The following is a 23,750-nucleotide window of genomic DNA, read 5'->3' as shown; positions in this document are numbered from 1 at the left end:
GAAAATCCTTTCTGGTGTTCCTGATAGTGAGAAACATCTTCCTTAACATAGGAAATACCATACTAGAAAAGCTTAGTATTTCAAATTCGTTTCTGAACTTCTTAAATAGGCTGTATGGCAGAGGTGTCCATGAAAGGATTTCTGCAGTTTGGATACCTTCCAGCAGAATTCAGTGAACTTTAAGAAATTGTAAATTCATTAATGCATGGCCCCAAACAGAAAAGCTGCCCTGAATCTCTATAAATGGCAAAAATTATGATCTTACAGGATAGGTTTTGACTGCACTCTGGCTGTAACCACATCTGCTGTGGCTACACATGAAACTGATCAATGATAGGAGGATGTGGTCCTGTGTCCGCTCCCAGTAGTCCTGTGCCATGGGAGGTGCTATGTCAGGAAGGGGCTTCAGAGCAGTGTTCCTTCGGCATTTAAAGCTGGTGACAGAAAAGAAAGAGAGGATTGAGATGGCCACCTTTTGGTACCTTGACCCTGCGTTACTATATCCCAGCTTTCAACACATGCAAAGCCCGCACTGCTTGTTTTAAGGGCCACGCATGTGTCACGGTCTGGAGTACAGAGGTTAACAATATCTCTGCCCAGAGGAGTGAGATTTGTTCTTACATATTTCTGTCTTGTGAAATTAAGGTACGAGCAAGAGCATGTATCACTGCCAGAGTATTTATTAAAAATGATGAAGTGAAAGAGAGGAAGAGAGAGCTTGGGAGAGAGAAAGAGAGAGAAAAATGGAGAAAGAGAGGAGAAGAGCAGGGAAGGGATTTTATTACCACCCCCCACACACCCCCAAGATGCTTTCTCTGGCTGGAGGAGGGCCAGGAAAGGGTGCTGCTGCCTTTGGCTTGCAGGAGATATTCCCGGGTTCATCCTTGACTGCAGGTGGGGAGGGGAGGGAGAGTCTCCAAAGTCTAAGCCTTATCAGTTTTGTGTTGCCCAGTGATGTTTTTCTTCAGGAGTTCTGTCAAGCAGGCATGGCTTAGAGCGCGACATGGGTGGTGGCAGTGGAGAGAGGGTTCCTGGGCTGCGGCTGCTGCTTCCAGGCTGGATGTGGATGTCGATGTTTTCTCCCACTCACATGCTCCCCACCGCTGGTGTGGGCACAGCGCCTTGCATGCATGTTTTCGCAGCGCTCCCCGGCCGAATTGTCGCCTGACTGCCAGGTGTGTTATCAGCGGACAGCACTGCCTCATCCGGCAGGTCGTTTAGAACAGGTGTTGCACGTCCCAGGCGTCCTTGTGCCTGCAGGGCTCCGGCGCCGGCAGGGGGCTTTTGCCCTTCCCTTCAATACACATCCTTGGGCATTTCAGGCAAAAACACCCGAGCAGCTGTTTGCTGGGGAGGGGGGAAGAGCAAAGGCGGTCTTTGTTGAGTTACTTGAACAGGGAGGGACGGTTTAGACTTTCGCAGCACGTTTGCATGAAATCTCTGTTTTACTGGTAGGAGGAGAAATTATGGATCGCCTAATTCTCACCCTGGCACTGCTCACCAGTGGTGGCAATTGCAGCTTCTTGTTGCTTCTGTGTACAGTTTGATATTGGCATTTCTCATCCAACGTGTCTCTGGATTGGTTTTAATTTGCTTTGTTTTCTTTTGTTCACATAAATATAAGATTTCTCCTTTGTTTAGGACAGTTTCTAAGCTTTCTGAATGAGTCCATCTGATCATATCCCTGCATGTTGCTCACTTTGTGCTTTGTCTTCCAGATTCTTTTTTGACTGGGCAGTGGATGTTGGTCAGATTCTGTCATTTTTCTCAGTTAGAGGTAGTCATTATTCAAGTTTTGGTGACAGAGTGTTGTCTTAGACAAGCAGGGTCATAGTATGGGCTCCCAGTATTTGGTGTTTCCCATATAGAACTCTTACCAGTAAAAAAGACAAAATCACTCTTAGGTCCTTGTCGTCAAACACTCTCTAAATCTCTGTGATATTTTCCTTTACTTTTTATTTAGCAGTTAAAATGCCATCTTCTGTGATTTATGTCTTTCAGTGTTTGCCACCAGCCTTTAAGTATATCATAGTGTGCTAGTTTGAAGCAGGCTAGAATGTTTTGGTGAGAAGAACTAGACTAGAGACTGTGGAAAGAAAACAGTGGTGGTGTCTGCTTCGCTCATAGGCTTGCTGAGATGTATGAAAACATAAGTCAAAACACAGATAACACACTCGGCATCACTCTCGCTGGGGCTGCTGGCTGAGCTGCACCTCTCTAACCTCACCCTCCATTTTGGACTAATCCACTTTGCTTCCTAATCCCCTGGCTGAACCTCCATTCTTCCTTGGGACTGGGGTGAGGTTGAGAGGGGTAGGGGGAAGATGCAGGGGCGGTTGAGAGCCCCTCCTGGGGACTCAGGTTTCTGGGAGGGGAGTTGTGTTTCTGTATTACCTTTTACCTTGTATATTTCTGTATATAACTGTATATGCTGTAAATATCTGCTTGTATATTGTGCCAGCTGTAAATAATAAGCTTCATTCATATTTCCAGAGCCGGCTGAGCCTAGTCTGGGTGATTTCTAATGTGTGTGTGGGGGGGGGGGCAGGGAACACCCAAACCATCACACATAGCAAAAATTTATCAACATTTCCAACAGTTCCCTGTTGGAAGTGAGGTTTTCTGTGAAAAATTAGAAATTGTTACATCGTGCAATAGCCTCTCACTAATAAATTTTGCACCCAGGCATATTTACCACCTCTTTAGCCTGAAAATTATTATCATGCTTCTTAATGTGGCAGCGTTAATAATAAAAATAAGAAAGAATATGAGGAAAAAAACCCCCACTTTTCAAAATATGACTTTGTTCCAGTGTACAGGATTTTGTCAGCTATTTCCAGTCTGTAAATGCACATTTATTTGTCTTTGAGAGGGCCATAAGAGACACACGATTAAGAAGATTTTTAATGGTTAGCTTCCATTATGCGACTGTTGTAGCAGTGCAGTGTGCCCTCAGTGCGGTGCTCTCAGTTTGAGCTGCTGCTTTTCCTCTGTCTGTGTGATGCTTTGGGCATTAACCCGCCCCCCCACACTTTGTAGGTACCCAGCTAACTCAGATGGCCTCTGGGAATATAAATGAAGCTATTTATTTTACAGCAGCAAATATACAAGCAGATATTTACAATATATACTGTTATATACAGAAATATACAAAGGATAAACAATACAGAAGCACAACTCCCCTCCCAGAAACCTGAGTCCCCAGGAGGGGCTCTCAAACCACCCCAACACCTTCCCCGGCCCCTCTCAACCTTACCCCAGTTCCCATGAAGAATAGAGGTGCAGCCAAGAGGTTAGGGATCAAGGTTAGTGGGAGCAAGGTTAATGAGATGCAGCTTCATCAAAGCCCAGAAGCAAAGTGAGACACAAAATGGAGAATGTTATACTTCTTCTTCCCAGAGCTCTCAGCGTGACTGTGAGTGAAGAGACACAACCATGTTTACTTTTTCACTGCCCATTATCTAGTTCTTTTACCAAAACATTCCAGCTTGCTTCAAACTAGCACAGTCTGTCCACGTGTAATTTCTTTGCACATTGCAGAGCTGAGTATTAGCCAGGTTCAGAGGAGAGTAGCTATAATTTAAGACTCTCATGCTTTCATTTGGTACTCATTAAGATGAAATTAAGATGAGAATATAGTTGCTTAGAGGACTTGACACACCTGGAGTGAGACAAGGTGCTGCCGCCCTGGCAGACCGTTTCTGTCATTGATGGAGAGTGACAAGCAAACTCAAAAGGGAAATCAGCCAAAGTAAGGCCTGAATGGCTTCCAGAAGTGCCTCTCTGGTGGCTACAGGGCAACCTCGGCATACTTTGTTTCTTTAGCGTGGCTGTTATAAGTGAGGTGAAACCATGTCTTGCATTCCATGACTTTCAGACCTGTCACCTGTTCAGCCTTTCCCCCTTGGTGCTGGTATTCCACCTGGCTTCAGCTAGGCCTTGCTGTTTTGAAAACAGTACCAGTCTTTGATAAGCTTGTACTAAGACCAGAGTCCTGAGTGCTTACTATATCTGAGAGGAGACTTTTATCCCCCTCTTTCCAGGGAAAGGCTCTAGATTTTGTCTCATCTGTGACTCCCCAGTGCAACATCACATCTGAGCATGTAAAGTGGAGGGAGAGCTTCTGAGGTCTTATCTGGCAAGCTGGCTACATCCAATGCACAACATCTGACTGCCTTTACAGCTCTGCAGGTACTCATGCTTCCGTAACAAAAGAGGAATTGGTGACAGCCTGTAAGGTTTAAGCCTTTCCATACAGTTTTTCCAGTCAGATATCCATTCAAAACTAAAAGTATTGTCAACTCATAACTACTGCTGCACAAAGAAATGACAGAAAAACAGTACACATACACTTCTGAGTGTACTATGTGAGCCAAGAAGAGCTGTTACCCCAAAAGACTAATAGCAGATCTTTCCCAACTTTTATGTGTCCGTGACAGAGGATGTGCTCATCTCAGCTGTGGAACTTGTTCTCTTTATTGCCTAAATTGCAAATGAATTAATTGATGCTGGAAGGGTGATGTTAGATTTGTTGTAGGTGTATAGTTGTCTTTAATAGTCTTTATAGAACATACAGAAGGGTTTTTAGTGTATTTTTTCCCCCTGTTGATTGTTTTTTATTCACTTTTCTTTTGTAATGCAGCCAATTATATTCTTCCAGCTCTTACTGGGTCTGGCTGAGATGAAGTTAGCTTTCCTTCACACCAGTGTATATGATGCTCTGGGTTTTGCATCTGTACTGATATGACACCAGCATTTTGGCTGCTGCTGAGCATTGACTGCACATCAAGGCTGTCTCTCCACAAACATCTCATCCATAAAAGGGCAGTAGATTGGGGGGTGGGGGGCAAGAGATTGGGCAAGAGAGAGCTGGCCAAAGGAATATTCTGTGCAATATGACATTGTACTCAACAGTAAAAGCTGAAGGAAGTGGGGAGAGTGAGGAGACATGATGGTTATGACAGTTATGCTTCCAAGCAATTGTTACTTATACTGAGGCCCTGCTTCCTAGGGAGTGAATGCTACCTGCCTGCTTCTCTTATTTAACTGTCTTTATCTGAACCCATGAGGTTTTCTGTCTTATTTTTTCCTCCTATTCTGCTGAGGAGAGGGATTGAGAGTGCATTTGGGTGGATGTCTGGCAGTCAGCCATGGTGAGCCCACCACATCTCAGCACAGCATTCTGCCAACAGCCTAAAGGATTACAGCCTTTGTGTGACTTTGTGATTGGGTATTTGGGAGTCCGACCACTGTTTTCTCAGTGATGAATTTATGTTTTACCATAAACTGTGCTGGGCTTCAGTGGGGGCTGTGAGGACAGTGAGAGCAGGATGAGCCTTAAAAGGGATGGGCAAGAGAAATGAAAAACAAAATGAGGAAGAGAAATGAAAAAAAAAAGAAGCCAAAAGCAAAGACAAATGCTGCTTGTGAGTAGAAATAACAGGCAGTCAATTCAGGACTTCTTCTGCTTTAAAAAGATGTTAGTTACTCTACCTCCCCGGCAGTGCTAGACCTGCAGCTGAAACTGCTCGAGGGCTGTTGGCTTTCCCAGTTGCCCATGCCAGCATTTGCACAGCTGGTAGGTACTGCTGCGTCAGTTCTATCTTTGACCAAAATATATACTCCTTACACAGGAACCAGAAAGCAGAGAAGAGCCTCCAGGAGGGGGCTGTGGGAACAGAGCCTCAAGCTGGCGTTTTTTAATGACATGGTCTATGAATAGGCTGAGAAATAAGATCGTTAAACCTATTCTTGTAGGGATTTGCTGTTACACATTTTTTCTTTCTCAGTTTCCACAGAGTTTTCAGTGGCTCACCTGAAGACATTCCTCCTTCAATAGCATTGTTTGACATCAGAAAGCTGGTCTTTTCCTTGTCTCTTTCCAGGACCAAGCCAAAGGTAGCTGGAATTGGGTGGGGGAACATGTGCTCACCAGGTTTTCCTGTGGGCCATTCAGATGTTAGGAAGAGCTACCCTCAGTAATGCTTGGTTGCTAATAGATGCCATTCCTTTATGATACTGAGTCACACAGCAGGCCGTCCTTATTCATTGATCAGAGTAACAAAGCTGTTTGGACATCTAAAGAGACCACCAGAGGCCTTTTGGGCTTTATCAAAATTTCTCAATAGGGTGAGATCATAGATGGCCTGCGTCTAGCCCTGTGCTGCAAGGGGCTGTACTGAAGGAGATGGTGCTACAGGAGGATCTTGCTTCAGGTGAAACCAGAGGTGCCAGCAACCATTGCTGCTGGGCCAAGAGCAGCTCTCAGGTGGGAGGTGATGTTCAGCACTGCAGGCAGAAGCTACATGTCCAGGTGCTTGGCTCAGATAGCAGTGCTGGCTGTTGCCTGTGCGCTCCCAGCAGTGCCCTGTGCTTCACTATCTTCTTATTTGAATACTACAATTTTGGGAATTCTGCCTACCTCAGTCACACAGCTTAAACCTATTATGGCTCTACAACTTAGGGCAAGAGGCATCTACTGCCTTTGTGTTATTGAATTGGACTGGATGATCTTGCAGGTCTCTTCCAACCTGGTTGATTCAAGCAATGTCTTCATGCAAGACTCTATCTATCTATCTATCTATCTATCTAAATGGTTCTGAAGCAGGCTTTTGACCTTCATGTCCAGCATAAGCATCTAGCTGCTAGGACACAAAGCCAAATACCCTCCTTTCTTCCTGATGAATCTTTTCTAGAAAAAACAGAGAGTGTGGAGAGCAGACATTTCCTTAGCACCACTGCCCCCATAGGGGCCCTCCCAAGGGGATTAGAAGGTGAGAGGTGGGCTGATTTTCCAAAGGAGGGAAAACCTCATCCTTTTAGGGGCTAATTAGCAATATTTGTACACCTGTTGAAGCTGTCTCAGTTTTGTATTCATTTGATTAGCTACAAAATCACTTTCAAGTTTTAAAATTGTGGACATAAAAAGAAGAAAGAAAATCAGAACAAATTCTTAGGCTTATAAAGGAGAATTTTGATTTAAACAAAATTCAATCATTGAGAAAAAAATAAAGGTATAAAGCTACAGAGATGATGTGTCTGATTATTCATATATTGTTACCTTTATTAAGCTGACATCAGATGGTACACTCTAGCTGCTGTTTCAGAAGCACTACTCTTGGGGAAGTATTTTTTATCCATGAAATTATTGGTTTTCCATGGGCTTTGTATTTTTCTTCTGCCGTTCTTCTGTCAGAAGCTTGTGTTGTCAGCAGTTTCCTTTGTCTTCCTTTGAGTGTTTTTCTTCTTCATTATATGCTCAATCCACACTTTTTAATTTCTTATAAATGTACATAAATACATTGCCCTGGTAACAGTTTGATAGTTTAATGCTTCATTAATTTAATATGCAAGAGGCTCTGCTATTTTCCAGCCTTTTAAAACTAGTAAAAATAAATAACTGTATAACCAGGAATAACAACAAATGGTATAACTGCTTGTTCTTGGCCTTTTTGTTAAACTACATAGCTCTGTGATTTCCATGGAAATCTGTATCAGATAATACATGAAGTGTCACATAAGTAGAATGAGTGATTTACAGAAATTCAATTGCTCCCATAGTCATAAAGCTGTACTGTCAGATTTAGTGGTAAACCTGGCTTTTACCACCTCTAAAATCTTAAATTCTCAGATGCATACTTTGCTTGCTTAACTGCAATTTCCTTTGGACTCTGCAGTTTTGCCTACTGTGATATCTGATAAATCTGACTCTGTTGAACTGCAGAGGTTATAATCCTGTAAAACTGTGTGGCCTCAGCAAAAGCACAGTAGTGAAAACTAGGAGAACTGGATGATTCAGACACAAAATGGAATTTTACTATGTATGCTAAAAATAATATAAGTGCATTGCCTGGGACAAGGACTCCCAGATAAGCTGAAGCAGCAAAGCAGAAATCTTCATTCAGTGATCAGAGATGTGGAAGTGCTTGCAGAGAAAATTCTGTTGAAACTAGTCACTGATGGAGGTTTCTCTGGCCCCAGAGCTCCCTGATGCTTTTCTGAAGTTTCAGGGTCTTTCACTAAGCTTCCTATTGGCAGAGCATCCCCTTGGAGGGCTTTAAGCCTTCATGTATAATTCCTCACCTTATGTGGACCTGCTCTCTATTTTTTTGTATCCCCTTCTCATCACACACTCTTTCACTTTATCCCCCTGGATTTCCCCAGCTTTTAACTCAGAGACCTCAAGGTCATTTTGCCAGTGGGGCAAAGCCAATGTGCATCAATGCAACCCAGTGCTGGTCCCCTCCAGTTGAACAAGTTGCTTCTGTTCCCATTATATACTGATTTGCCTTGGGTTTTCTTTGAGTTATGTGGAGCAGTCCTGTGGCTATGCTTGTGAGTGTTCTCCTTCACAGTGTCTGGGGAAACAGAGGCCATGCAGAAACCTACCAGAGTGATGCCTTTGGAGTGTCAATTTGGTGCCTGTGTTGCTGGCTTTGTGGAACAGCACAAGTGTTTGTGGGCACATAGGCAGCTGTGGTAATGCAGATGGGCTAGGGACAGCCAAGCTTGGGTTTACCTTGTCTTTTCTGTCTTTTTATGCAGCTAAATCTGAGGTCTGTGATCCCTGTGAGATTACTGTGTCTTTGTTTCTGGAGAAAATGATCAGATGACTCCAAAGAAAACCCTAGGATCAATATACATGTGTGTTTGCCTCCTTCTCTGACATTGGCGGAAGTAACAGATTCATAATGATTCAGTAGGCTGATATTCATGGATTTTCAGGTAGCTGAATGTCAGAAAATTGAGTCCCTATCCTCAATGAGCTGTGAACTGGACCCCCAAATTATGAGTATGGAAATCATAGGGATTGTAAATGCACTATGATGAGAGCTACCATAGCGGTTTCATCAGTATCCTGTGTATGCTTTTGCCAGTGACCAGCAGCTGATACTAAGAGCAGATATAGAGGATATATAGGGTATTACCTGGCATGCTTTTCCAGCTTCATTCTCTGTGGTTGAGGGATTTTCTCAGTAAGTAGGGGCAGAGAGATCATCATGTTTAACAGCCTTTGGTGGTGTTTCATGAACTGATCTAATCCCCTGTTGAAATGATTGCTATTTCGGCGCTTTGCATTATCCTGTGTCACAGAGATCAGTGATACAATTATGTACTGGGTGAAAAAGTTCTTCCTATTCTTTGTTTCAAACCTGCTCCCAGGTCATGCCATTCTTCCCAGATAAATAACAAGTATGGAACAGACTTTCTCTATTTGCTTGAGCAACAGTGCTTTGATTGTGAAGCCCTGTGTTATATATCACTTCAGTCACATAATTTCCAAAGTGAGCCCCTAGTCTGTTTAGCCATCTCCTCATACAGAAGTCATACTATCCAGCTGTCCCACCAGCACTGCTCCTGATTATATTATATTCTTTTTGAGATTACATGAGCAGAGTGGTACTCACTAGTCAATGAATATATGCTCTGGGGATTCATGCAATGGTATAATAGTATTTTCTGGCATTTTTCCTCCCCTTCCTCTATTCTTTTGCAAGTAATTCCCAAAATGCCTTCTTAACCACTGTGGAACATTGAGTTACTTCCAGAGAAGTAACGCATGGTTTCAGGAATTAGTTCCTGACTGATTATGCCTTCTTTAGACTCTATTAAATAGAGTTTATGTTTTTCCCTATGTGCATTATTTTGCAGTTACTGGGACTGAAATTTGTCTGCCATCATTTCCATGTTGTGTAAGCCCTCTGCAGCTCTGCACTATCAGCTTAACTTCACCTTTTCCTTGCAGAAGGGTCTGACTCTGACTATCTCTGTGCACCCTGTGTGAATTTTTTTGTTGCTTCAGTTACTCCCTTTCCCATTTCTAGGTTATAAGCAAATATGCTATTTAATACAAGTCTCTCAAATCCTCATTGGATTCTGCTGGGAAATTCGCTTTGCTCCGAACTTGGACTGTATCTATACCCTTTGTGTTGTATCTTCTCAGTAGTTGCTAATTCAGGACAGTGTGTTCCCACATATATCCTGACAGCTCAGTCTTTGGTGAAGAGTTTGTTCAAAGTCTTTTGAAAATCCAGATATGTACACCTCCAATATACTATCCCTTTTCTTGCATATTAATGTCTCATTTACTTGGCAGAATATTTCTCATCTTATGTGAGCTCTACAAGGATTCCTGTGAGTCTGTTTAAGGGTCTGAGGCCTGTTACTTGCAAATAAACACCAGAGAAGACCTTTGTATGTCTATTTACTGGACAAGTTTAAGTCAACTCACACCAGCTGACTTTCAATTTAGGTAATTATATCAATGCAGTTTATTTGGCCAAGGCCAGAGAGAGATTCCACTTCCCATTCACTGTCTGATAATGGTTGGGGTTTTTTTTGGTTGTGGGTGTTTGTTTGTTTGTTTGTTGTTTGTTTTGTTTTAATCAGAGGTGATTTCCTAATGAGGAGAACGAGGCAATGGATATTTCCAAGCCCTCCTGCATCATATTACCACTGAGCAACTCACCTAGTGGTAAAGGCTGTGTCTGAAGAAGTGGTACCTGGACCCTGACCTCTCTACCCATTGACCTGAGAAGTAAGCACCTTCAGCCCATGCCAAAGATGCCATTAGGAGCACACAAGACACAGTCTTTTCATTTAATAAAAGGGTAGGTAGCAAGCTTTGGCAAGCCTTGTAACAAAAGGTGGTTGCATAAATACTTCAGTTTTGTGTCTGTTGTGCAAGCATAGAGTACTTTAGAGTCTACATTAAAGACTACGTATTTGTGTTTATGTGTCAGAATGATGTTCGCTTTGGATAGATCTCTGTGCCACACTTCCAAAACTTGAATGACCCTTGGTCTGCCAAGTGCCAGACAGGAATGCAATTGAGGACGGCTTCTGTTAGAAAGACTCCTCATCTATTCATTGCTTATCTGTTTTTCCTATTATTCAAATTGGTAATTATCTAATTTTATTTATGGATGATATGCATAGATTTTAGATGGATGTGTGTTGAAGGAAATCCTAAATCAAAGCAATTATTGGGATGAATATTCATCTGAAGCAGTAGATTTTGCCCTTCTTTAAAAACAGAAGCCCAGACTTAATTTGGAACATGACCACTCAGGAAAGGGCTCATATTGGGTCATATCTTGAGTTTTGTAGGCAGAGCAGGACAATCTTTTACTGTATGGCTGTGCTAGTTTGAAGCAAGCTAGAATGTTTTGGTGAGAAAAACTAGATGATAGGCTGTGAAAGGAAAACAATGGTTATGTCTACTCCCCTCAGAGTCTCGCTGAAGAAGAATGTAAACATTAGATAACACTTTCACCATTTTCTCTTCACTCTTGGGCTGGGTTCTGGCTGAGCTGCATCTCCCTAACCTCACCTGCCACTCACCTTTGCTTCTTAACCTCTTGGCTGAACCTCTATTCTTCCTTAGGACTGGGGTAAGGTTGAGAGGGGCAGGGGGAAGGTGCAGGGGTGGTTGAGAGCCCCTCCTGGGGACTCAGTTTTCTGGGAGGGGAGTTGTGTTTCTGTATTACTTTTACCTTGTATATTTCTGTCTATAACTGTATATACTGTAAATATCTGCTTGTATATTGTGCTAGCTGTAAATAAATAGCTTCATTCATATTCCCAGAGCTGGCTGAGTCTAGTCTGGGTACCTTCTAAAGTGCGGGGCAGCGGGTAACATCCAAACCACCACAATGGCTGTTCTGTTTAGTTCATATAAGGTAGATGATAGCCAGACCTGAAAAAAGTCTGTGCTCAGTACCATCAGCCTCAGCTCTGGGCTACTCTCTGTGTGAAAGCTGTGAGGTGGAAAGAGAGGCAGAGGCACCCCCACAGCCTGCTCCAGTGAGGAGATGATGTTCCCTTGCTGCTTGGTACCTCATTTTCCATTGAACTGATGGTCCATATGTTCAGGCTATCAGTTTGCTTCACTAGTGCCCTCCTCAAAAACTCTGTTACTGAGACTGTCTTAGGGAGCTGCAGATGATAAAACAACTGTTCCCAGTTGTGGTCTCTGAAGTAATATGTTTAAATTTAGAAGACATTTATATAATAGCATTGTTTATTAATATAGGAAGAAGACTGTACATTGAAGCTTATAGTTATATGTGGTGGTTTGGCCCTGACCGGGGGCCAAATGCTGACCAAAGCCACTCTATCACTCCCCTTCTTAAAGGGACAGGGGAGAATATAACAAAAACCAGTTATAAGATAGAAGCAATTTAATAATGACAATAAGCAAAGCAATAGACCACACGGAAACAAAAGCGGAGAGAGAATCTCTACTTCCCATCAGCAGATGATGTTCAGTCTCAGGAAGCAGGGTGGTTACTTTTGGAGAACAAATGCCATGGACAAATATTCCCCTAACTTCCTTCTTTCACTTTGTTATGCCAAAACTGACATCATATGCCATGGAACATTCCTTTGGCTAGTCTGGGTCAGCTGGCTTGGTTGTTTCCTCTTAGTGTCTTGGATGGGGAGATGTTGGAATGAACCCAGCCTGGGTGCTCAGCTCAGCAGTAGCCAAAACACTGCTGTGTTATCAACACCCAGCTATAGCACTTCAAAACACAGCATTATCAAGATGTTTTCAGGAGAATTAACCCCAGCTCCTCTCAGCCCAAACCTACTACATAATAGCATGCATAAAATTGATATATATTTCCTCAAAATGTTGTAACAAACAGGCTGAAGCCAAGAATAAAGCTGTTGAAAAGTTTGTAGAACCAGCTATGCAGAAGAAAATGAAAGGGAAAAAGTAACTTTTTCATGTTCTTATTGGACATGGAGTACCAAGTGGTGTCCAAGCAGAGGTGAAAAGCAAGCAAGCTTTGAACATCCTGGCTGGGCTTGGAGTAGAGAAATGATCTGAATGCTCCCTTGTGCTGCTCTGTTCACTGTCTCTCAGGGAAAGGGCAGCTGGGAGGGACGAGGAAAAGATGGCATGAGGAGACAGGAGCAATCTCAAAAGAAAAGAGAACTCTGTTTGGGAGATGTTGTTGTTTAACCTAGAACAAAAAACCCTAGAAAATAGCTGCTATGGAGGAGGGTCTTATTACTAAATCTGCTCTTGTGGAGGCAATTTCTCTTTTTATTACATTGTTCCATGTTTGCCTATAAATATCTTAAAGTAAGTATTTTATTCTTAAATCCTAACTCGTGTTCAATGTGACTTGGTGGACAGTAGGGCATGCCCCTGTAGGTCTGATACAGGTAAACCCAGGGACTGGAAGCCCTGACTAAGGGTCCAGGTCCCTCTGGCATCAGGGAACATCAAGGTTGCTCCTCTTGCCATTGGATTAGCATGGCTCTGTGTTAAAAGTTGGAATCACAGTGGGTTAGAAAGAGGAAATGTGTTTTAAAACAAAAAAAATAGAAAGAGTTTTGGTAAGGAGGAAAATACTTTAGCTCTGAAAGTCTCCAGGGACTTTCATGCACCGGTAGACTCTTGTGGACTTCAAAAACTGTCTCAATTTTGTGATCTGGTCAAAATTCTTTCAGAGAGCTTTCTTCACTGATCCCCCAGGATATTTAGAAACAGACTCCACTGTGCCAGATCTCAGAGTCTGGGGAAGCAGAAAATGAAGGCTTCCAGATCTGCAGTGAACATATCAGAGATAATGTAAAGTACCAGCAGAACTTCTCCTTCTCTCAGGAATTTTAGAAATAGATGACACAGAGAAACTCACCCTTTGTGTTAGCTCATTATTACAGGTATTTTGGGTCACAGGAACTGCCTATGTGAAGTAATTAATTGCAGCTGAGTCTGATAAATATTAGTCTGAGACACTTCCAGCTCATACTGGAATTTTGAACTTAATTGATGGTTGCAAAATGCACCGTTCCTGTTGATAAGGCCAAACTTCACCTGTACTTGCTCCTATGGTGCTTACTGCTCTTCATGTTTAAAGATGATTGTTATCACTGGGGTATGTTTATGTTTCAAAGCATTTGAAGAGATTGGTTTCATGGAGATTAGCATTATTGTTAGAAGGGTGCTTATTTTACTAATCTCTATTATGCAACTGTTCGTTCTTGATTATTAATAGTAATTTCCTTTTGATAGAAACACTTCCACAGCAACCAATTATAGTGCTTTGTGCAAACACAGGATTATGAATTCCAGTGGGGAATAAACAACAAGAGCAGTGGAATTTTAAAAACAAAGAGCTTGTTTTCATGCAAATGCCTGCGTGCTGAAAAATGAGGAAAATTACATGCTGGAGAAGCAGAAGTTGCTTCCAATTAGAATGTTTTTCAACAATTTCCATAAAGCACCTAAATTAAGAACTTAGCACTTGCTGAAGCAGTGCATCTCATCTGTGTTCTCCCTCCAGCAGCAGCCAATGTCAGAAACATGTAATCACAGCCCCTACCCAGATGCAGTTTCACTGAACAGACTCATAGGATGTCAGGTGTGGTCCGGTCTGCCTCCCTGGGCACTAGTCCATCCATTTCCATGCAGAGTAGTTTACTGAGCTGACACAGCTGACAGAGCATGCCCTGACTTTACGATTGGTTTCCTGACTCAAATACTGTCAGTCTTCAGCAGTGCCATGGAATCAAATAGTGGCTCTATTCTGCAAACACTTACATGATTAATACTATACACTTGCCTAGTATTTTTGTGTCTTATGATAAGCAGAGGACAAGGAATTTACAGAACCTGGTACATGGTTGCTCTTCACTCTGAGAAGGGTAAAGAACTTTGCAGTTTATTTCAAACAGCTGATAAAAGTTGGTCTTAAACTGGAATTTCACATACATTGAGAATGGCATTAAGAATAGCATGAAAGAGAGAGAAAAGAAATGCAGCTCAGAGCTCCCCAGCAAAAGTGGGTTATCTATGTTTGGATTCTTGTTCTTGTATCTCTCAGCAAGCCTATGAGTGAGGGAGACATCATTCTGTTTTCCTTTTCACAGCCTGTAATCCAGTTCTTCTCATCAAAACCTTCTAGCTAGGCTGAAACTAGCACAATTAGGCATGTTAAAGACTTCAGAATAGAATAAGACATACTTAAATTTTTTTTAAAACTGTTTCTTTAGGTTTTCACAGTATCACAGTATCATCAGGGTTGGAAGAGACCTCACAGATCATCAAGTCCAACCCTTTACCACAGAGCTCAAGGCTAGACCATGGCACCAAGTGCCACGTCCAACCTTGCCTTGAACAGCTCCAGGGACGGCGACTCCACCACCTCCCCGGGCAGCCCATTCCAGTGTCCAATGACTCTCTCAGTGAAGAACTTTCTCCTCACCTCGAGCCTAAATTTCCCCTGGCGCAGCCTGAGGCTGTGTCCTCTCGTTCTGGTGCTGGCCACCTGAGAGAAGAGGGCCACAGCCACCCTTCAGGTAGTTATAGACAGCAATAAGGTCACCCCTGAGTCTGCTCTTCTCCAGGCTAAACAATCCCAGCTCCCTCAGCCTCTCCTTGTAGGGCTTGTGCTCAAGGCCTCTCACCAGCCTCATTGCCCTTCTCTGGACACACTCAAGCATTTCAATGTCCCTCCTAAACTGGGGGGCCCAGAACTGAACACAGTACTCAAGGTGTGGTCTAACCAGTGCAGAGTACAGGGGCAGAATGACCTCAGTGCTCTTGCTGACCACACCATTCCTGATGCAGGCCAGGATGCCATTGGCTCTCTTGGCCACCTGGGCACACTGCTGGCTCATGTTCAGGCAGGTATCAATCAGCACCCCCAGATCCCTCTCTGTCTGGCTGCTCTCCAGCCACTCCGACCCCAGCCTGTATCTCTGCATGGGGTTGTTGTGGCCAAAGTGCAGCACCCTGCACTTGGAGCTATTGAACCCCATCCCATTGGACTCTGCCCATCTGTCCAGGTGGTCAAGGTCTCGCTGCAGAGCCCTTCTGACCTCCAACCCAGCCACATCTGCCCCCAGCTTAGTGTCATCTGCAAACTTGCTGATGACTGACTCGATGCCCTCATCCAGATCATCAATGAAGATGTTAAAGAGGATGGGGCCCAGCACTGATCCCTGAGGGACACCACTAGTGACAGCCACCAGCTGGATGTGGCACCATTCACCACCACTCTCTGGGCTCGTCCCTCCAGCCAGTTCCTAACCCAGCACAGAGTGTTGCCATCCAAGGCATGGGCTGACAGCTTAGCCAGCAGTTTGCTGTGGGGGACAGTGTCAAAGGCCTTGCTGAAGTCCAGATAGACCACATCCACAGGCCTCCCCACATCCACCAAGCGGCTCACCTGATCATAGAAGGAGATCAGGTTGGAGAGGCAGGATCTGCCCTTCCTAAATCCATGTTGGATGGACCTGAGCCCTTGGCCATCCCTCAGGTGTGCAGTTATTGCCCCCATGATAACCTGCTCCATCAGTTTCCCTGGCACTGAGGTCAGGCTGAGGGGTCTGTAGTTCCCAGGTTCCTCCATCCAACCCTTCTTGTGGATGGGGACCACGTTGGCCATTTTCCAGTCTCCTGGGACCTCTCTGGTGAGCCAGGACTGTTGGAAAATGATGGAGAGTGGCTTGGCCAGCTCAGCTGCCAGCTCTCTCAGCACCCTGGGATGGATCCCATCTGGTCCCATGGACTTGTGGGTGTCCAGGTGTGGGTGTTTTGTTTTATAGGTCATGAAATTTCCACTGCCTTACATTTAGAGTTTATAATTCCTATAGTGGATTTTTTTCCCCTGAACAAATACAGCCTTTTACCCTACATCTACAATGATTGCTTCGAATAAAATCTTCTTTCTGTCTGCAAAAATAATTTCAAGAGTAAAGAATAACCTGCTAGTGTATGCTTTAAATAAGCTTAATTTTGTTGATATTATATATGATTATTTAGAAAGAACATTTCGTCCCCTAAATTGACTGTGAGGGACCTTGGTCACCTGACAAAAAGTGGACTTGAGGTTACCTCATGGTAGAAAAAAGAAAGTATAACATTCTCACAGGTCTGTTTGAAAGACACAGATAAATCCAAAAGAATCATAGAATCATAGAACCAAGCAGGTTGGAAGATGTGATGGTTTGGGGGTTGCCCCGCCCCCCCACACTTTTGAATTTGCCCCAGCAAACTCAGATGGACCCTGGGAATATAGATGAAGCAATTTATTTACAGCTAGCAGAATTTACAAGCAGCTCTTTACAATATATACAGTTATATACAATTATATACAGAAATATACAAAGGATAAACAATACAAAAGCACAACTCCCCTCCCAGAAACCTGAGACCCCAGGAGGGGCTTTCAAACCACCCCAACACCTCCCCCCGGCCCTCTCAACCTTACCCCAGTTCTCAGGAAGAAGAGAGGTGCAGCCAAGAGGTTAGGGAGCAAGGTTAGTGGGAGCAGGGTTAATGAGATGTGACCAGGTCTAAGGCAAAAGCAAGAGAGAGAGACAAAATGGAGAAAGAGTCTTTCTTCTTCCCAGAGTTCTCAGCTTGACTGTGAGAGAAGTTGACATCAATTGTTTTCATTTCACTGCCCCTTATCTAGTTCTGTTACCAAAACATTCTAGCTTGCTTCAAACTAGCACAGAAGAGACCTCCAACATCATCCAGGCCAATCTATCCCCCAGCCCTATCCAACTAGACCATGGCACTAAGTGCCTCATCCAGTCTTTTCTTGAACACCTCCAGGGATGGCGACTGCACCACCTCCCTGGGCAGCCCATTCCAATGCCAATCACTCTCTCTGTGAAGAACTTCCTCCTAACACCCAGTCTATACCTCCCCCGGCACAACTTGAGACTGTGTCCCCTTGTTCTGTTGCTGGTTGTCTGGGAGAGGAGACCTACCCCCACCTGGCTACAGCCTCCTTTTAGGTAGTTGTAGACAAGAACTACCTCCATCCTCCAAAGGTCAGCTGTGCTCGTGACATCCTGAGAGATGCTCTTCTTCTGAGATGAATTTCCCTCAATTTCAAAAAGCAGTTTAGAGTGGTGAGACAAAGCAGGGGTGGCATAGCGTACAGATAATTTCTTCACTGGACTGGATCTGTGCATTTTTAATGTTGTCTAAAGCAAATGGCTTAAAAAAAGAGACCCAAAATGCCACTTTGTCAGGAGTTGTGCACTCTCAGTTATATGGCTGGAAGTACAAGCCTCCTGGAGGGCTATCCGTGAATGGCTCAACCAGTCCTGTGAGAAGAACTGTTATAGGAAAAGGTGGCCATAAGGTGTGGCAGAGGCTGGTGAGGAAATGCCTGGGATCTGGTTATTGCTCCTGGAGTGCCTCCCTTTGCCAGGGTGTGACACAGCTCATTGCACCCCTGAATAAACCCAGAAAGGTGAGCCTGAAGCAATGCCTGGATGTTGCTGCATCTCAAAGCACAGGTGATGCAGATGAAAGCAGAGGCAGAATATGGTCAGTCTGGGGGTCTACCAGGGATAAGACACTTTGAACTTATAAACACTGTGCTGTTGTACAGTTGTGACCTGAAAAAAATCTCATGGGTTCCATTTATCCCATGACTGAAGTCAGCATGCTTGACCACTCAGTTTGATGCCCTACAAATAGCAATGTCACAGCTGCCTCTTAGCTGCCTGGATTTTATTAACCTGTGTGTTTTGCTTAGCTGTCCAAAGAGATTCAAGGAGCTTAAAAAACAGAACAACCAATCTGGCTGTAAAATAACTATGTCTTAACCTGTCAACTCTGTCCCTGCAGGGGCAGACTTGAAGTTTTATAGCCATCTCTGTCTTATCAAGTGACTCCAGCAGCAATAATGGAAATGTAGAGGTGCTTTCCCCGCAAAAGCTCCATGAAGGATTCCTTTGCAATCGTTGTATTTTATCCTATTTGATAGTCTCTGCTTTTCTCTGCTAGGATGGCTCCACTTGTCCCATGAGGAAGCCCCTGGTCCTGCACTAGCTGAAGTGAGGGGCGTTTTCAGTACTTGTTGCAACAAGAGCAGATGCAGACTCGCAGAGAGTTTTGTTTGGGGATTTTGCCATTCACTGGGACTTGCCTTGGGTGCTGTGCTGCTTTTGTCTTGATGGAACTGCTTTAGTGGTGCACATGGTCCCTTCCATTTCATACAGGGCAGCATTGTCAGTAAGGTCAACTCTTCTTGTTCTGGGACGTCAGGGGAGAAAACGCTGACTTAGGATCAGGACTAGTCCCTAGGGACAGATACTTTATTATGATTTGCAAGCCCAGCACACACCTGCAGATTGTGCCTTAGCAGCAAGCAGAGAGTGTGGCAGAAGTATAAAGCCAATGGTACATTTTTCCTTTATTCTTTTCTTTCTTTATGTTTTTCCTATGAGTCTTTTAAAATAGGATACTGATTTTAAGCAGGAGTTTGTTTGGATTCCTTCACTGGAAGGCACTGCATTGTGAAAGCCTGTAGCTACGGAGCAGGTTAATGCTTTTTTCTACCTCTACTGCTGTTCTGCAAGTGACCCTAGCAGTCCTGTGTCAACCTCTTCATGAAACCGTTTGCTTCTGAGTGCAGCTTTAAACTTTTTTCTTCTATTCACTCATTGGAAAAAACCCTGACTGCACTACAGCTCTGTTTCTGGAAGCTTCTGGCAGTTTGGCTGTGGTGATGGCTTGAAGGGCAGGCTCACAGGACTGAAAGCCACCTCATTTTCTTCTTCACCCATGGCTTGTGTGGAAGCAGGGAAATATTTTATGTCAGGCATGAGCTGGGCTCTCAGGAAACCCGTAACTGCAGGAGAAGAGGATTCTATAAGTATAGTTTGACCTTTACAGTGTAGGTCTTTACCTACACATAGAGACTTTTGCAGACACTGCTGTCTAGTGATCAGTAAATTAGTCGCTGTTAGCCATAATGACACACTAAATCTGTGTCTTTTACTCACATGGGATACAGGGTGGGGGAATCATCTGCTGTCAAATGGCTTTTATTTCGTAGCAGTTTCTGTTGCTTTTCAACACATTTTTGTTGTAATATTTATGCTACTCTGTGGGCAGCAATTATTTGAACTTGAAGTTTCAGCAGCAGGAAAAAGATCAGATACTGGAGCTGGTCAGGAAAGCTGAAACTACAAAAAAAGAGCTTGATATTTTCCCACTGCTGTTATTTTTTGTTTTCTGATTCTGCTTTATCATTTAGTTCCTGACCTTCCAGCTCTCACCGGGGATAAACCTACTGACCTCATCAGCAGATGTATTTTTAGATGTATTGTTTCTAGCTAGAAGGTTGCATTGGAAAGGACTGTTAGCATGTGTTACCTTGAGTTTGTGCTTTTTATGATTCAGAACAGAGATAACTGCAGCCTCCAGTGCCTTTGAAGAGATGGCCTTGATCCTCTTCTGGTGCTCCTTTACAGACAGTCTTGACAGGTCAATGCTATCACTGTCAACAAAGCAGTCTTGAGTTTGGCTGCTTTTGATCTGTAACATATTTGCTGCTATTAACAACATTGCTAAATAAACAAAATGGTTACTCTGGATTTAACTCCCTATGAGACAGAAGAAATCCACGTTTAATAATTAGTATTTGCTATGCAGCATCACAGAGACATCAATCCTCAGAATACACACTGACCAATGACCACCTATCTTGTGGTTTACCTGTACACCTCTTACTCAAGTGATAGTGTTATAATACAAAGAGTGTCTGGAAAGCTGCGGTGCCAGTTCATTGTTGGACCTAATTTTTCAAATCAAAATGAATGTTGAGATATACATGTATAGAAAAAGAAGAAAAAAAAAAAGATGTAACAATTGAGTAAATGTTATAGTGGGTTTGTTTGTTTAACATGGTGGGATGGACTGCAGATAGTTACCCATACACCATGCTCTGCCCTTTTCTGCTGGCTTTGCTGACTGTAAAAGTGTGGCCGAGACAAATCAGATGGCTGTATCTGTCAGCTGTAGGTTAGGAGGTGTTTTGAGTGGAGGAGAACTCTTGACCATCAAGGCTGTTGCTTTGACAGGAATGATGTCTGCATGCCAGGCTCCCCTCTGGTAATGTAATTATGGCTGCAAAGCTAATGGGAAGTAGGAGTAATTTTTTTTAATACCAAAGCACAGTGAGAGGACAAAAATTGCAATGAAACCCAAAGAAATGGACACAAAAATCAATACCCATAATTTAGAAACTTAGGATGATCTGAGATTCAGTTATTTGTTGTAGCTAAATTTTCTCTATCCTAGGGTTAGTTATTTATGGTATTTTCAAGAGTAAAATAGAGCATTTGTGTGAAATAGAAGCTGCTTCAAACAAATGAGTGACAGTCCTCAAATAGTTAAATTGAATGTCACATTACAAAGTACACTGGCTGATGGCTATGAGACACGTGTGGCCAAACACCTTTCCCTCTCCCTCTTCAAGACACAGTCCCTGAATGACTCTGTAGTGAAGGGCCACATAGACCCAAACAGGCTTACATATGCCTTGTCTTGCCTGGACGTGTTTTCCTGCCCAAACATGTTTTTCTGCCCAAAGCAGAGGTAAACACATTGAAGGGACAAAAGGGGCACAATAGGCCTGGTGCCACAAAGTCTGGCCTGCCCCAGGCTCAGGTTGTATAACATGGTTGCATAAGCTTAGCGTGTGGCCCACCCATGGTATCCCCATATTTGGGGGTACCAGACTTGTGGACCCTTCCTAATTTGGCATGTTTTGGCTGACTGCCAGAAGCCTGTTGGACAATACTGTGGCCAAAGGACCACCAAGCTCAGCCCACATCTGATAAATAGGGCGATCCGGGTAAACAAGGGGCTCTCGCCACTCTCTCTGCTCACCTCTCCTTGCCTGCTGCCTGGGGCCACTATCTTTGCTCGCCTTCCGTGATCCTTTGTTGCACGGCACTCTGCACTGATCCAGCGGATGACCGAACAGGCGCTCCCGGCTGGCCGCCGCTCCAGCTCGCCACATCAGCCCGATTGTGCCCGCGGAATCTTCTCAGACAGTGTGCCCCAATTCGAATTGAACTATCAGCTCCACGGGAAATCAACCACGTGGCTTTCACAATATATATTTTGGGGACCACAGATACTGAGACTTCCAACTAGTGAGTATTTGAACTCTCTAGATTCAAGTTGCTAAGGGATTTTACTAACTTTACCAGCGGCACCTTATGCCGCAAGACTCTCTGATTAGAATGCTTCTAAAACCTCTACCAAGTCGCTTAATTCGGCTGTAAATAGATGGTGGAGTTGCCGTCCCTGGGGCACTTCAAGGCAAGGTTGGACGTGGCACTTGGTGCCATGGTCTAGCCTGGAGCTCTGTGGTGAAGGGTTGGACTTGATGATCTGTGAGGTCTCTTCCAACCCTGATGATACTGTGATACTGTGATACTGTGAAAATAGTTTCACCAACCATGTACAAAGGATTCATGTGGGTTAGCTGTACATAAGTTTGGGGGAAATTCTCCTTGTATATATTAATACATTATTCAATAACCTTCAAATCAGCCTCATATCTCACCCCAAACTCAGACTCAAACCGCTCTATAACAGACTCCATCACAGTGGTTTCAGGTGTGTAATGGAACAAAAAGAGACATGCTTTTGGTCCATGCAGTCAGACACTCCTCTCCTCCAGCTTTTCCAAGGTGCCTAAGTTTTAATGGCAAGGTTAGAGAGGATGTGGTACCACATCTTGTTCATCCAGCCCTGACCACCGGGAGCATCCCAGTATTATCCCTGCTTGAAAAAGCTGCTCTTGGAGAACAGCAGGGAGAAATAGGGTCTGCCTTGAATACAGAGGCATGCCCTACACACCTCGGCCAAGTATTAGCCCACCTTAGCTTTGAAAGAAAGAAGATCCCTGGGTCATATCTGCCTTGTCAGAACCAACTTGCTCTGTGGCCAGGACACCCACAGGGTCACTGGGAAAAATAGCATTATTTCATTAAATCATAGAATGGTTTAGGTTGGAAAGGACCTCAAAGATCATCCAGTTCCAACCCCCTGCCATAGACAGGGACACCTCCCATTAGAACAGTTTGCTCAAGGCCTCATCCAACCTGGCCTTGAAAACCATCAGGGAGGGAGTGTCCACAATCTCCCTGGGCAATCTATTCCAGTGTCTCACCACCCTTACTGTAAAGAACCTTTTCTTACCATCTAGTTTAAATCTCCCCTCTTTGAGTTTAAACCCATTACCCCTTGTCCTGTCATTACAAGACCTTGTAAATAGTCTCTCCCTGGCCTTCCTGTAGGTCCCCTTCAGACACTGGAAGCCTTCTTGAAGCCTTCTCTTCTCCAGGCTGAAAAACCCCAGCTCTTGTAGCCTGTCCTCACAGGAGAGGTGCTCCAGCCTTTTGATCATCTTCATGGCCCTCCTCTGGACTTGTTCTAACAGTTCAATGTCCTTCTTCTGTTTGGGGTCCCAGAACTGTGCAACTTTGCCTCCTTCTCATTGCCCTTGTTTGCTGCAGAGAAAAGTTCCCTCTGATGCTCTGTAGATGGTATTATTTATATGTATATGTATGTATATATATATATGTATCAAACACTTACTGCCTGTACCTGTATGGGTACCTATTGTGTAGCAAAAATAAACAGAGGAAGATAATTAATCCTGGAGCCCCAGTTCCCTCATGAAAAATCAATAGTTTTCCTCACTATGTTTCCAGGTAAGAGAAGAAAGGACAATATTCATTACGAGTGACAATCCCCTTCCCTGGAGCAGAAGCAGCAAAAAGATTTCCCTTTACATCCAGCAAAGAAAATACAGCAGTTTGCACCTGCTGATGCTGTTGCTATGGCGATTGAACTTCACGCTTATGTCAGAGGCAGCGAAGCCCTGGAAGTATGTACAGAGCAAACACAGCAGCAAGGGGCTCTGATGGGTGCTGTCAGGCAGCCTGGGACTTCACCTCACTGT

General features: G+C 43.8%; 1 long non-coding RNA gene across 1 annotated transcript; it reads right to left on the bottom strand.

The window, feature by feature from the left end:
• Positions 1–206: 206 nt before the first annotated feature.
• LOC135175682 (uncharacterized) lies at positions 207–1,278 on the bottom strand. The gene is made up of 2 exons (XR_010302434.1): positions 800–1,278; positions 207–434 (listed from the first exon to the last, which is right to left on the bottom strand). It is a non-coding gene; the product is annotated as an uncharacterized LOC135175682 (long non-coding RNA).
• Positions 1,279–23,750: the final 22,472 nt, after the last annotated feature.

This window comes from Pogoniulus pusillus, chromosome 5 (assembly GCF_015220805.1).
Source record: "Pogoniulus pusillus isolate bPogPus1 chromosome 5, bPogPus1.pri, whole genome shotgun sequence".
NCBI lineage: Eukaryota > Metazoa > Chordata > Aves > Piciformes > Lybiidae > Pogoniulus > Pogoniulus pusillus.
The sequence above is the reverse complement of the archived record's forward strand: the minus strand, read 5'-3'. Positions and strand labels throughout refer to the sequence as shown.